This window comes from Uloborus diversus, chromosome 2 (genome assembly GCF_026930045.1).
Source record: "Uloborus diversus isolate 005 chromosome 2, Udiv.v.3.1, whole genome shotgun sequence".
Classification (NCBI taxonomy): Eukaryota; Metazoa; Arthropoda; class Arachnida; order Araneae; family Uloboridae; genus Uloborus; species Uloborus diversus.
The window spans coordinates 27,601,500-27,616,053 of NC_072732.1; the positions used below are offsets into that span (position 1 = coordinate 27,601,500).

Sequence of the window (14,554 nt, forward strand, 5' to 3'; positions counted from 1 at the left end):
TGGACAGACCCCTGATTATTTAAAATTTAAACCTACTGTGTCTTGCTGTATGAATTAGTTATAGCAATGATGAAACAAATTGTAGGGTTTGGAAGCTAAGGTTCCAATGTAAAGGAATTTATCTTATTTGTTGAGAAGTAATAATTTAAGCCATTGCAAAAAATTACGTGTGGCGCCATTCCACAATTAAGATGCCAATCTGTCTCGCACATGGCAGTTCATATATTTCATTAAAAAATAACAATTTTTAAGCACATTTGATTGACAATTTTTTGCTTAAGAAATCGAATATATTTGTGATTTCTTCAGCAACAAAATTTTGTTCATTACCTGTTTAAATTAATATTGAGTTGTCACATGCAGGGCCTGATAACTGAATAGACCATGGCCTTGTGAGGGCCCCCAAGTGACTGATTTTGGATTAGCGAGTGGTAAAATCCTTTTTGCCAACTGTGAGGTCTGACTAAATGGAGTGCCGAAAAAACGTTTGGCCTAGAGCCCCCCCCCAATATCTTAATGAGGCCCTGGTCACATGCAGTACGAAATGACTGTTTTCAAACAATAGCACCGATTGCCTTTAAATAGGTTGTGTGATTGTTAGCTCAAAAACCATTTTTTCTTTTTTTTTTTAGAGAAAAAAAACTAACGAAAGGTAATGGGGTACTGTTCAGTAAAAAGGGAGTGCAGGACAATATTTGATAGAATGACATTGTGATTTTTTTTCTGAAAAAAAGAATGGGGTAGCACATGCCAAGGTGGCTGCGTTTTGATGTAACGGAGGGTTTTGCTCCGTGGCAGATTTACTAGGGGGGGGGGGGTGACCGCCCCCTCTGTAACCGTCATTCCCTGAAAGCGAGAATATGAAATTGAAGAAGTTACTAGCAATTGCTACTATTTTAATCAAGTAAATTTTATAACGTTGCTTTAAATTAGTTTTACACAGTAGTATAGTCGAGGATGGACGGCATTAGCCCCTTTTTGATTTTCACCCAAACTTGCCCAATTTCCCTTTTTTTAAACGTTAACAACACTGCTCAGCAAAAAAAAAATGAAAATGATTCTGACATAATTGCTCATTTTTGATGTAAAATGACCTCCTGAATCCAAATACGACTGCAGTTTTCCCCTATACGTCCCACTTTTTGGAAATGACACCCCCCTTTTTTTTTTTCAGTTTTCAACAGTTTCATAGCCATTATTTTTATTTGGATTGAAAGGGAGCATTATATTAGCCATTAAAACTCTTTTGAAGGACTAGAGAGGTGCAAAGTTTAAAAGCATAAAACATTTGGAGCAAGTTGGGAGACTCATAGTGGGTATTCACCCCTTAAATATTTAAAAAATTACCCAAACCGATATTTGCTTCCCAGGGGCTTGTTTTACGATTTGTTCACTTATTTTTGACATCCAGATTATAGGCTGTGAGTTTATATACTAAGAGCCTCACGTCCGAAAAAATGTTCACGTTGTAAAAGAAATATAATCATCGGGTATTTTGCATAGCAAAATCCATGTTCAACTTGTGTGTAAAAACATTACTTTTCAAAGCCCTAGTGGATGGGTGAGGGGAGCAATTAACACTATGCTCTCTCCCCCCCCCCCCCCCGAAGGTCAGGGAGGGTCACACGACGTAACGGGTCTGGGGGGTGGCTTTTACAGTTTTCAACCTCCACCCCCCTTGAATGAAATGTAAGTCCGCTCCTGGTTTCGCCAAATTTTTTTAATCATCAACCCCCAAAAATTTGTTGATTCTCTTATTGACCCCATCTAAAAATTATTAAAGAATAAAAGTAAATCTGACAATTCTGCTGCTTTGGGCAGGAGGCTCCTGCCACCAGAGAAGTTTCCAGCTTTTAAAGGGATTAAAAAGTCCTTTTCTTTTCCCCAACCGCAAGAGGGAAAAATTCAGCTGCAGCAGTGTACCATCATTTGCCCTTTGAACCCTGCATGTGTCACCTACCTTACAATGGCTGCTCAGCGGATCATGTTGTAGAAAGCGATACCTCCTCATTGAACTCATAGCTGTACTTCTTTTTTTTTTTTTTTGTAAGCCTATAGTTAATTATTGATGTTCTCAATATTTTAATTTTATTGTTATTAGGATTGCACTAATAATTTTGCACAAATGGGTGGGGAGGTGAAAAAGAGAATGAACTAATGAAAATTTTAAATCATCTATCTTATTCAACAAATACCAGTTAATGATAATCTAGTGGTCTAGTGCGATGCTACAAATATGAACAATTCCATTTTATGTATTTTATTCTTGATAGATTCATTGCTATCAAGTTTATGAAGTGTGAATGTTCAATACAAATTCTTTTTCTTAAGATTTGAATTAAACAGAAACATTTCATGCAAGATTTTTAGTGTCTTTTACCAGTTATATTTAAAAACTAAAAGCATTTTGCATATATCTTATAGGACATGCTCATGAATAGTTGGCAGGTTACATAGAACAATGTTTAATATATTGCTCATTATGCACAAAAAAAGTAACACAACTAACTCGAAACACATATTTTGCAGTTCATTTAAAAATATATAACAGTTTGAGATGTTGCTTACAACAGGAAAAACATTATAAAGGTCCCTATGGTTTGCAAAATGATTTACTAATGCTCTAAAACCGAACTTTTTCCTCGTTTTGCACTGTACTACTAAAAGGTTTAATTTTTTTTTTTTTTTTTTTTTTTGTCTTTTCTGTAAAATTTTACGCATTTTGGTTGTGTCACCTTTCTTGCGTGCAAGGGATATTCTGATGATAGTCTTTTTCCATTATTAATAAAAATTTGAAACATAGTTGCAGTTTTAAAAAGTGGCTACTAACTTTAAAAAGTGGCCACTAATAAAACTGAGTCTACCGGCTTCAGGCTACTAACTAAATATCCCACTTTTCAGCTTTACAGATAATCGAATAATATTTATCAGCTTTCGCAATTATTTTTGCTAAAATTTTTTTGAATAAATTAGAAATAAGTTAAGTAGGAACAAATGTTGACGTAAAATATAAAAAAACATTTTTTGCCTTCTATGGGCTTGAAAAAACTTCTGTTTTTCATCAAAATAATACCATTCTATCTAATTTCTTTTGTCGTTGCCATTATAAAAAACAATAAACAGCACAGTCGATAATTAAATTTAATAACACAAAGAAATATGCACATTTCAGACTACAATAAATTTAAAGATGATATAAAATGCAAAACAGGGCAGACGAGACAGAAATAGAAGACTTGGAAAAGTATTCCCAAAAGACCTTGGAGCAAGCAAGCCACTATTACAGAATTTTTTTCAAAAAATATTGTACTGAAATTAGGTGCTAAGATAAACATTTTATAACTCAACTTGAAAGTTACTTTTTTATAATTTGATGCCTACTATAATATAGGGCAAAATCAAAGTAACGGGCGTACCATTTGCAAGAAAAATACAACTATTAAAGATGTTTTCTAGCTCATTTATTGATTTTCTGATTAAAATTTTGGCATCTTTAGATCAAGTCTAACATTTTCTTTCACCCTGTGCAAGTTTTTGTCTTCATGTATAAAATAAATCTGAGAACTAGACATTTTTGTGAATGGTAACGGACATATTATTTTTGGAAAAGACTTTGAATAGAAGGCTAGGTTGATTAAAATTCTCTGATTTACTACATCTCACAAGTGAAAAAATAGTTTTCTTACAGACTAAAGTGTACTATGATCCAAAGACTATCAAAACATTTAAAGAAATAATTTTTTATTATAATGAAAAAAAAAATATTTTGTGTCGATAACGGAAGTATCAAAAGTGGTAACGGACGTACCTTTTCCAAAAAATTAATAATAAGAGTGAAAATAATTGATAAATAGATGTGTGTGATTAAATTAAAATTTTAATACAGGATTTTAAAAATGATTTCAAACTTGGTTGTCAATAATTGAAACATTAAATGAATCCATTAGAGACATACCGAGTACTCGGTAACTACTCGGTACTCGGCCAAATTCTGATCAGATACTCGGCCAATATTGAGTTGTTGCAAAAAATTGAATATTGTCCAAGGCAGATACTAAAATTTATAGAAAAAAGAGCAAGCATTATATTCTGCAATCATTTAAAATTAAAATTTATAAGTCAAATTTTAAATTTTGAGAATAATGAAGTTTGTAATGCTTCAATGGAATAAATCTTTATTTTAATGTCCCCAAAGTTGATAAAACTTATTTATGTAAAATTATGCAAAAAAAAAAGTATAGAAAATATGGAATTTTTATATTAAAAATGGATTTTTGTTACAAACAAAAATTAGTTACAAAAAATTATGAAAATACCTTTGCTTAAAAAATAAAAGGAAATAAAATAACGTTAAAAGCACAGTGCAGGAACACTGCAGACACGTGTTTTGGCATTACAAGGAATTCCTTTTTCAATGCACAACATGGGAGCTCGTGGATTTAAAGGCATCCGACAAAAGTCAGATTTTTTTGTCGAATGTCTTTACATTCTTTAGCTCACATGTTATGCACTGAAAAAGACGTTCCTTGTAACGGGGGGGGGGGGGGGGGCAGAAACACATGTCTGCAGTGTTCCTGCACATTTGTTGTATTAAAATTATTTATGTTTGGTGGACTAAAACTATAATTGATTGGTATAAATTTGTTTTAATTCCAACTTGATTAATCATACCTTTTATTTATTTATTTTTAATTTTAAAAATAACTTTTTTGTAAAATTTTTGACACAAACAAAATTGTTTATATAATGCGTAAATTGAATTTCAGCAGGAATTTAGTTTTAAAAACTATTATATGGACAAGGAGGTCTATACTACTATTCCAATAAGTTCAAAATTCATCACATGTGTGTCGGTGGTTCTTCATAAAACATAATTGGTACTTGGTAACTCGGCCAAGTAGTGAAAGGCCGAGTACTCGGTACTCGGCTACTCGGCCAAAGTGCTACTCGGTACGTCTCTAGAATCCATAGTATCAACACAATCATAATAATGTAGTAGTATAATGCAATGATAATATTCAGTTCCGTTATCTATAAATATCTTTCTACTTTCAGTTTTCTTTAAATATTTCACCTCATACCCAACATCCCCTCACATAAGATTTGTAAGCTCAGCTATGAATAACAGTTCTTTGCATTTAGTTGCAATTTTAACATTGACAAAATGATCCTAATTTTTTAGTATTAGGATCATTTTCAGCCTCTTCACAGTCTGTTCTGTTTAATTTCCACTCCTTCATTTTATCCATTCCTGAAGACTCATCAGGTACAAGGATTTGATAGTCTTTTATAGATTAGGTACTTAGGGGTGTTAGGTACAACAGCTGTTGTCAAACCAAGTTAAATTTTTATTAATGTTTGGAATTGTAACATATTAATTATGCATTTTCGAATTGTCCTCAATTGGAAATGAACAAAATTCTGAAGCAGCAAATCTAAGTGTATCAAGTATTTTGAGAACTAGCCCTGTAGGCACTCGTAATTTTCTTTTGACTTTTAAAAGTTAAGAAATCACCTGTAAAACAACTTTGTTCACATGCACTTTGCTTTACAAATTTTCTATACTTTAACCCTGTTTACCATACATATGAATTAAGGATGGTTATAGTTGTTAATTTTCAGTAATTTGAATTGAAAATGGTTTAAGATCGAGAATGTCTAAATAAATATTAAAAACATTACCAAGAAACCAACAATTTTTACTTTTTATTTTTTAAATATAAACTAACTAAAACATTCTAAACATACTTTTTTATTTGATCATTTTATTATTATTTTTTTAATTTGAAATTAAATGATAGATGAATTAATAAAAACATAAGTTTTATGTATTTAGAATATACAAATAATCTAAAACCATCTAAGAACAGAAGAGCTAAAAATGCCTAATTTCGGTAACGGACGTACTGGTACTTCCTTTACCATTGATTTTCCAAACTATTTTCATCAAATAATAATTTTTTTTAGTATAATGTTATTCAACTGAAGCAAAAAGTAAGCCTACGATTTGGGAATTTTCTGCTAAAAAATAAATTAATAGCATCATTTTAAACCGAAATTAGTAACGGACATACCAAAGTAATTCAGAAAAAAATTCATCAGCATTTTTAGACAATATTAAATCTGTTGTATATTAATACCATTGTTTTTTAATATTTTATAATTAAAAAAACTTTTTTAATTTTTCAATACTTTGAACATTATGCGAATAAAACAGGTGGAAAGACAAAATTTCTTTAATGTTTTCCTTTTTAAATATATAGAACTTCCTTGCTTTTGGTACTTTTTTCTTTGCAAAAATGTAAAAACATTTATTCTACAGCCGTTAATGAATAAGTTATTACAAATGAAATATTTTAATGTATAAATATTCTAATCTGTCCTGAAATCGGTTTCCATGGAGAAAATATCCTCCTAACCCATGGGGGAAATATCTGAGCACCCTCCCCCTTACAATTTTGCATATGGGCACTCTTGATAACTTAGCCATAACCAAAGTACTTTTTTGATGAAAGGGGGGGGGGGCTATCATTACATCACGTAATGAAAAAGGAAGAGAAACCTTTCTAAAAAATGTATGATGGTCTCAACGGAAAAACTGAGGTTGTCAGCTTGCAACTACCGAAAACGATGTCCAACTCAAGCTCTGTCATTCAACATCTCAATGATTTTGCATGTGAATTTTGGAAGTGCGCCTTATTGTCCGTAAAATATGGTATTCATTAGTAGACAGCTATTACAAACAATATGGATAATCTTAAAAACTTTTTTTTTTTTTGAAAAATCTTTTTAGATATTCATATACTACATATTTTATGAAAAATTAGCAGTTTATGTTAAGTAGAAATGAATTAACTATATATTTATTACTACTTAACATTGTGATTCCCCCCCCCCCCCCCGAAGGTTCATGTAATGTGTCATACGATTTAAGAAAAGTTGAAAAGCAACAATATTTAAATTTAACATCCAATTGCTTTCTCTTACATAAAAAGTACTTTGGATGTGATAAAATTAGAAAGAAACAATTTTTAATATTTTTGTACTGTGGTATTATGCAGTAACTTTCATTCATTAAAAAGATATGCTTTTTACCAATTTTTAAACATTTAAACTTGTTTAGGGCAATTCCATGAAAAGTGAAACCGGTTTGTTAAAATTTCATATTACAGTTATGTTGCAGTATATTATTGTAAAGCTTAAAATATGTAGTTTCAGAATACTGCATTGGTTTTTAAATAAAAGTTAAAATAATATTTTTTTTCCTTGTTGGAAGTATATAACATTCAGGTTTTCGTAAAAATCAGAAAAAATACCACATTTTCAAATGCTTATTTCTAATAGCAAAATAAAAATTACAAAATTAATTGCAGTACAGTTTTAACTGTTGATATAATACTCAAACAACATGCATTTACTTATTTTTTTTACAAAATAAAATAAAACAATTTAAATTTTTTTAAAAATTAAAGTTTAAAGTTATGTCTGTAACAGAAATTGAGCAAAAGTTGTCATTCATGAAATACACCGCCAGCTCAGTCAATTCCAGCCGAGGACTGCAGTTTCGTGCTTATTAGCACTCAGCACGGCATAGGACTAACCGAGCTGGAGGCGGAAAACCTCTTAAAGAAGTCAAGAGTGCCAAACAAACTGGTAGCTAACATAGAATTAGCAATGACCAGACGAGTGACCGAAACAATGGTTCGGTTCAACTCGAATATTGCAGGCAAGGCAGGTATATTCAGTAAGTTACCGCCCTATAGCCAGGGGTAAGTCAGAAATACATGAAATACACCGCCAGCTCTGTCAATTCCAGCCGAGGACTGCAGTTTCGTGCTTATTAGCACTCATTACTAATTCTATGTTAGCTACCAGTTTGTTTGGCACTCTTGGCTTCCTTAAGAGGTTTTCCGCCTCCAGCTCGGTTAGTCCTATGCCGGGCTGTTGAGTGCTAATAAGCACGAAACTGCAGTCCTCGGCTGGAATTGACTGAGCTGGCGGTGTATTTCATGTATTTCTGCCTTAGCCCTGGCTATAGGGCGGTAACTTACTGAATAAAAGTTGTCATTACTTTCTAAAAACTCAAAATTAAAGGAAACCTTTTGTGGTTATTTTAGCAATTCATTAGAGTGATTGTTTACCATACTTTAAAACATTACAACTTCTTTACTTTTAAAAAAAATGGCGTTACAGACATAACAAAGGTTAATAGATGGCATAACAAAGAGCAGAACGTTATGTCCGTAACACCAGTATATTCCACATTAAATAGATAAAAAAGTACAGAATGGGCAGTTAAAATACAGTATATAATATTCAGTGTAATATAACAAAACTTAAGGAAGTCTGATTTTCAACTTTTTATAAAAGTTAGTAAGTGTTTAATTTTATTTTGTAAGATTATTAAAATGCTCACGTGTTTCTCTCAATGTAAGATTTTTAAACTACTTTGATATACCCCCCCCCCCCCCCCAAATTGGATATTTGGTGACTTTTTTTTTTCTCACTCATGGTACACAATACAAGAAAATACTAAATTTGGCAACAGCTAAAACCTAAAAGCTGAAAAAACCTGAATTGGCAGCACAAAAATAAGAAACAGCAACCCAAAAAGTCCGTAGGGAGTGCCAAATTTATCGCGTAATTTATTATTTTTTTTTGGGGGGGGGGGGGTATATCAAAGTTATACCAGATTTTTTGTCTTACAAATGATGCAATAAATTTAATTGTCGTTAATTATTGTTCACTAGCAATTAATGCTTAACAGCTTGTTATAAAAATTGTTGAAGGAAAAGTTCCTTAGAGAGATACTAAGAAATTGAAGCCGGAAGTTGCACCGCTGTATCCCAAGATCCTTAGATTCTTGCTAAGTATCTTGAGATACATCTTGATACAAAACATTCCATTACTGAATCTCAATTGGTTGTTAATTTAAACTTAGATATTGTTGATAAGTTTATGACGCACGTTCTTGAAATTGCATTAAAACATGAACTAGTCGACCCGTGCGGAACTCCGCACTGTACTTCGAATCGTTTCATAAGGCATTTCGCTCTTTAAAAATTTCAAAGAAAGAACATTATGATGAAAAACCGAAAAAAGTAAGCGCACAAGAGAAGGCATGTAATTTGAAGACATCAATAACAAAACCTCGTTAAATACAACGTTGTGATAATTTGATCATAGCTCACCTTTTGGTTGTACGTATTTTCACTGTAAATATAACTATCATTAAAAGTGTGGCTCAGTGACATGTGAAAAATTAGTAATTTTTGCATGTGAAGAAACAGGTTGTGGCAAATACAGTCCTGCCCATGTGAGCATCTGACGGAAAAAAAGAAACATTAAAGAGATATTTATTGGCACGGATTCGAACTGGCGCCATTCTCATTAACAGTACGACGCTCCGATAAAACTGGCAATTGCGAAGTCCTTTTCAAATGCTATTCATTAAAGGAATGCATAATAAAAAACAGCAAAAAAGCTTTTTGTCTAAAAATAATAATAATAATAATAATTATAAGATCATGCGTCTCTATGTTTTGTCATTAGCCAGCATCATACAATTTAAAATTATTCGTAAAACCTGGAATTTGATTAAACAATGAGGAAGATCTCACGTAGCGATTGAAACAAACATTTTAGAGAAAAAATTAATTAGATTGAAAATAAGTGTTTTTATTTTTGAAAATTGAAAAATTTTTCATAGCGGGCTGCTTTAATTGTTATGGCTTAAATGCCCGCACATGTTTTTTTTTTAATCGAACACTTAAAATTCAAAACCAAAACCAGTTGAACTGAGTCTGTTTTTAAGTGTAATTTTTCGAACGTAGGCAAAATGTTTTTTTTTTCAGCTGAAAACAGAGGAGTAGGAAATGATTTCTTACTAATGAAGTTGATAATAATTTTAATGTTTTATATCGTATTCGAATAAATAATTAAATGTTTACTGGGCAAAACTCGTAATTTCAATTTGGCGTAGTATTGTTTCATTTGTACAAAATTTCGAACACTGCTATTAGAAAAAATGTACATTTTAGCATACAATGAAAATGTTTTTCTGCATGAAAAGGATTCCCTTGTAGTATATCTAATGCTTTTTTTTATGCTTACATTATGCTTAGTGGTCTGGACGGAGTCGAAGCTTTAAAAAAAAAAAGGAAGAACACCCTTCGATTAGCGGTCAACTTATCTGAATGATAGCTGTAGCCTGCATAAAGGAGTCGAAACACTAAATAGCATTCCCACTGCATTTATTTTATTACGTGTGTTATCTGTTGTATGTTATGAGTACATGTAATGCGTAATATTAATGTAAATTTGCTATTATGTCGGACAGCCCGAACTGGTCCGAAGTTCAGACAGTTTATAGCCGAACGCTCTAAGGGAAAAAAAATTATTAATTTAACGGAACAACTGAGCCCAGTGCTTAAAAAAAAAATACACACAGGTTAATTTGAAAAAAAATTTCTTGCGGAGAATTGTTTTTATTTTTGCAAATTTTTACAATTTGTTATTGCAGGCTGTTTGAAACCGTTATAGCTTAGATGTCAGCACGTGTTCATCATTTAACAGCACGATTAAAATACAAAATAATTTGAACTAAGTTCTTTATTAAGCGTAGCTTTTCGAATGTAGTAAAAATGTGAAACGCTATTAATTTTTTTTGAAAAAGAAGAAAAATATATATATTACCCTTCAAATTGAGGTAGTAATTTTTTTATTTGTACAAAGAGTCGAAAACTCATTAGAAGAATCTATATTTCAACATACGATTTATTATATTTTTCTGAATAAAAAACAATTCCATGGTAATCTGAAATCTTAAACCTGATACGTATATTTTCGCTTGCATTTTGCTTTAATTTTCTTACCGAAGCCAAAGCTTTAAAAAATAAAAAAAAAATCTTACAATTGAGAATCAATTTAGCTCCATGTTGCATCAAGTTTTCATAACAGCAAGGAGCGTTTCCAATCTCATATTATTCTGTTCCCCCCATATTTGTTATTCTATATTATTAAGTATTCATGTAAGCGCGATATTTTTCTAATTTTCTTGATGCAGATTGTCCGGACGTGGGCCCGAACACTCATTCTCCTGGTTACCAGTCGAACGCTCTGCCGATCAAGCTATTCAGCTCTGTCGGTAACAGGGCAAATTAAAGTTTTAAATTTAACCGAAAACCTCATTCTGGTTCTTTAAAAGAGGTTTTTTGCCCGAAAAAAACAATTTTTAGACCGCGGGTTTATTTTTCGTCAGTAGCCTGCACAATAAGCTTTAAAATAAGGTGTAAATCAAAGAAATCGATCAGGAATTGAGGAAAATCTCGTGTAGAAAGCAAAAACAGGTTACAGAAATAATATATACAGGGGTCTGGCCAGAGGATATTTGGGTCCGTTAACGGACCCTTCACAAAAATCCGATCAACCAAAACGGACCTTTCACAAAATCCCGATCAAACAAAACGGACCCTTCACAAAATTCTGATCAACAGGATCGGATCTTTCACGAACTGTTTATTGAAAGAGCAAATCTGAAAGCAAAATAACGCATATTTCTGTGTATAAAACGCATATTTCTGTGTATAAACCGATAATTTTCAGAACCTTTTTTTAAAGTAAAATTAGAGGAATCAGCTTATACAAAATCGGCTAATTTTGAAAAAAAAAAAAAAAAAATCGACACTCTAGCGATGCTCTTGCAAGGGATAAATAATTGCTACTGCCAAATAAATATAATGGTTGTTTGTTTTATCACAGCTAATTAGCAGCGGTGTTGTTGTAAACTTTTCTGAAAAGGCATTGGTAAGCACTTCTTTCTCCCTGCTCATGATTTTATAAACAATAATAATATATATCTGCGCAATGAACTTAGATGCAAAGGGATAGTAAGGGTGGGGGGAAAAAATGATCGCTTCACATAGGGTTACCAACTTCAAAATTATCACCACTTAGCATCTGGAGTTGAACCTTTATAATGAATTGATTAGAAAATATTCTCATCATTTTACCAGCTTGTCAATATTTGCGTTTTTATGGTGCAGTGCGGTGCGATGTTTAACTTATTTTGGGAGAAAATTATATGGGTTTTGATTTTTCGATGCTAACAAGGATGATTAACTTTAAATAAACTCTTTTAATTACCGTTTTTTTTTCTTTAGATGTCTACATTTTGAAAAATGCAATCTTTTAACATACGATATGAGAATCATATTTTGTTCTTTTTTCAAGCTAACTTCGCTTTATTAGGATGCAAATAAATGAAAAGTCTCTTTATTTCTGTTAGAACTCTCATTTCAAGTTTTTAAAGCAAAATTCCATTTTCTGTTATTAGTCAAAAATTAAAATGCTGAATAGATGGTTTATTTTATTTTATTTATTTTTTTTGCGTCAACTGTGTCCACATACAGTGGCTCCCAAAAGTGTTCGTATACCTTGAAATTTTGTAGTAAAACCAAAATAACGCAAAAACTGAATTCGAATATGAAAGTCCAATTTTTGTTTCACACCATTCCTATGCCATTGTGAATAAAACCCAGTAGTTTTTTTTTTTTTTTTTTTTTGGAATATTGCCAGATTTTATTTTTGAAATTTGTCAAAAAACGAAGAGACAGAGAAAAAATACGCCACAAAAGTCATCGTACACTGAAATAGTTTCGAATAAATTCATAATTAAAATTATCATATGTGGTTTTTTTATTATTTTTGCATTGTAATGATACTGTAAAGTCATTTGACTTTAATTTTTAGTGTTTTTATTCCCTAATATTTTGCTTATTATTTTTCAATGGCAGGTATGCGTAAAAAACAACAAACACGATTCGAAATTTGGTTTTTTCCCTCACAGTAGCCGTAAATTGATTTGAAATGTCTCTAAATTGGTTAATTTATACCATTCTATAGTGAAGGGCTTGATAAAATGCTTTAAAGACAAGAATCGGATCGAAAACAAGGTAAGAAAAGGTCAACTGGCAAAGTTAACAAAGCGTGATCGGAGGTTTACAGTTTAAAAAAATATGAAAAATACACATTTCAGAACTGAAAAAGTTTCTACAGAATTGAATGAAACATTTTACGTTTAATTTTTACCTAAAATTGTTCGAAAAGTTCTCGGATTAGCTAGATTAAATGGGACCTCTTCCCGCAGAAATTTTCTTGTTCGTGCGAAAAACAGTAAGCTTACACTTTCCGTCGTAAAATCAATGTTAAATAAGCTCAATACGTTTTGGAACAACGTCTTATTTATAGACGAAAATAAATTCAACATTTTGGGTTAAATTGTTGTATAATTGTAAATGAAAGAAGAAAAGAGGAATTTAATCTTAAGAACTTAGTTGGATCGGTTAATCAGAACGGTGAAGATGTTCTTGTGTGAGGGTGCATTTCAGCATCAGGACTTGGAAATTTGGAATTTTTTGATGAAATAATGAATTATGCTGTTCATTTAAATATTTTAAAGAGCAATTTAAAACTATTACCCCAAAATTTGGTAATCGGAAACAACTTTGTTTTTTATCAAGATAACGATAAGAAGCACACGTTCGCGTTTGGTGCCTCAAAATTTGTCCTTAAACTTGGAAATATCTCCTCAATCGCTAGATTTAAACTTAATGGAACATATTAGGAGATATCTGGTGGCTAGATTACGAAAATACACCATTGAAACGAAAAGCGAACTAGAAACAGTAAGACTCGTAGTGCGGCTGAACACTTACTCAGAAATTGCACAAAAAAAGAAGGAAAGAAACAATGAAATCTATTTCCAGACGTTTAAAAGCTGTTGTTGTTACTGCATGATATCTCACTAAATAATAACTTAGTAAAAAGTTAGATTATTTACTAATTTTTGACATTTTTTCAAAGTGTACGAAGACTTTTGTGAGATAAAATTTCCGTAACTTTTTGGTTTTTGATTTTTAAAAAATTAAGTTTTAATGTTTTATTAAAAAATTTTGTGTAGTTTTGTTAAAAATAGATCATAGATCTTATAATAAAATACCTATTCCGAAATATTAATTTTAACCAATGGATAAGGGCCTATTTCATTGAAAGTCGTAGGTGTACGAACACTTTTGGGAGCCACTGTATATTGATGAAATGTTTAACATAGGACTCTAAAATGCAATTTTAAAATAATTTTATCAAAAATATTTCTTTTAGAAGCCGTTTTTATACTTTTGATGCCTTCACTTTGAGAATTGCGATCTCTTTGTATCCGCTATGGGAATCCGATTTTTCGAATTTTTGATAATTATTTCGCTTTGTTAAGAGGTAAACAACTAAAATATCTTTTTATTTTTGGTAAAATCACGGAATTTTTAAGTTTTAAACGAAGTTCTGTGCTTTTTAAGAGTATCTTGGGTCAAAAAGTTAAATGCTGAACCCTATTCCGAATTTTATTTTATTTATTTATGTTTTTGTTACAATTATTTTAAATACTGTACAGAAATATTTCTAGTATAATTTAACATAATGTAGAATGGTAAATAAATATTGATACTTGAGAGAGCGATGAGCCCCCCCCCCCCCCCCCCGTCAAATATCACACCACTCC

General features: G+C 31.5%; 1 protein-coding gene across 1 annotated transcript in view; it reads left to right on the plus strand.

Moving 5' to 3' along the window:
• The window catches only part of LOC129216933 (uncharacterized), a 103,711-nt gene that overhangs the window by 5,004 nt on the left and 84,153 nt on the right, over positions 1–14,554 (plus strand). The window lies entirely within an intron of this gene.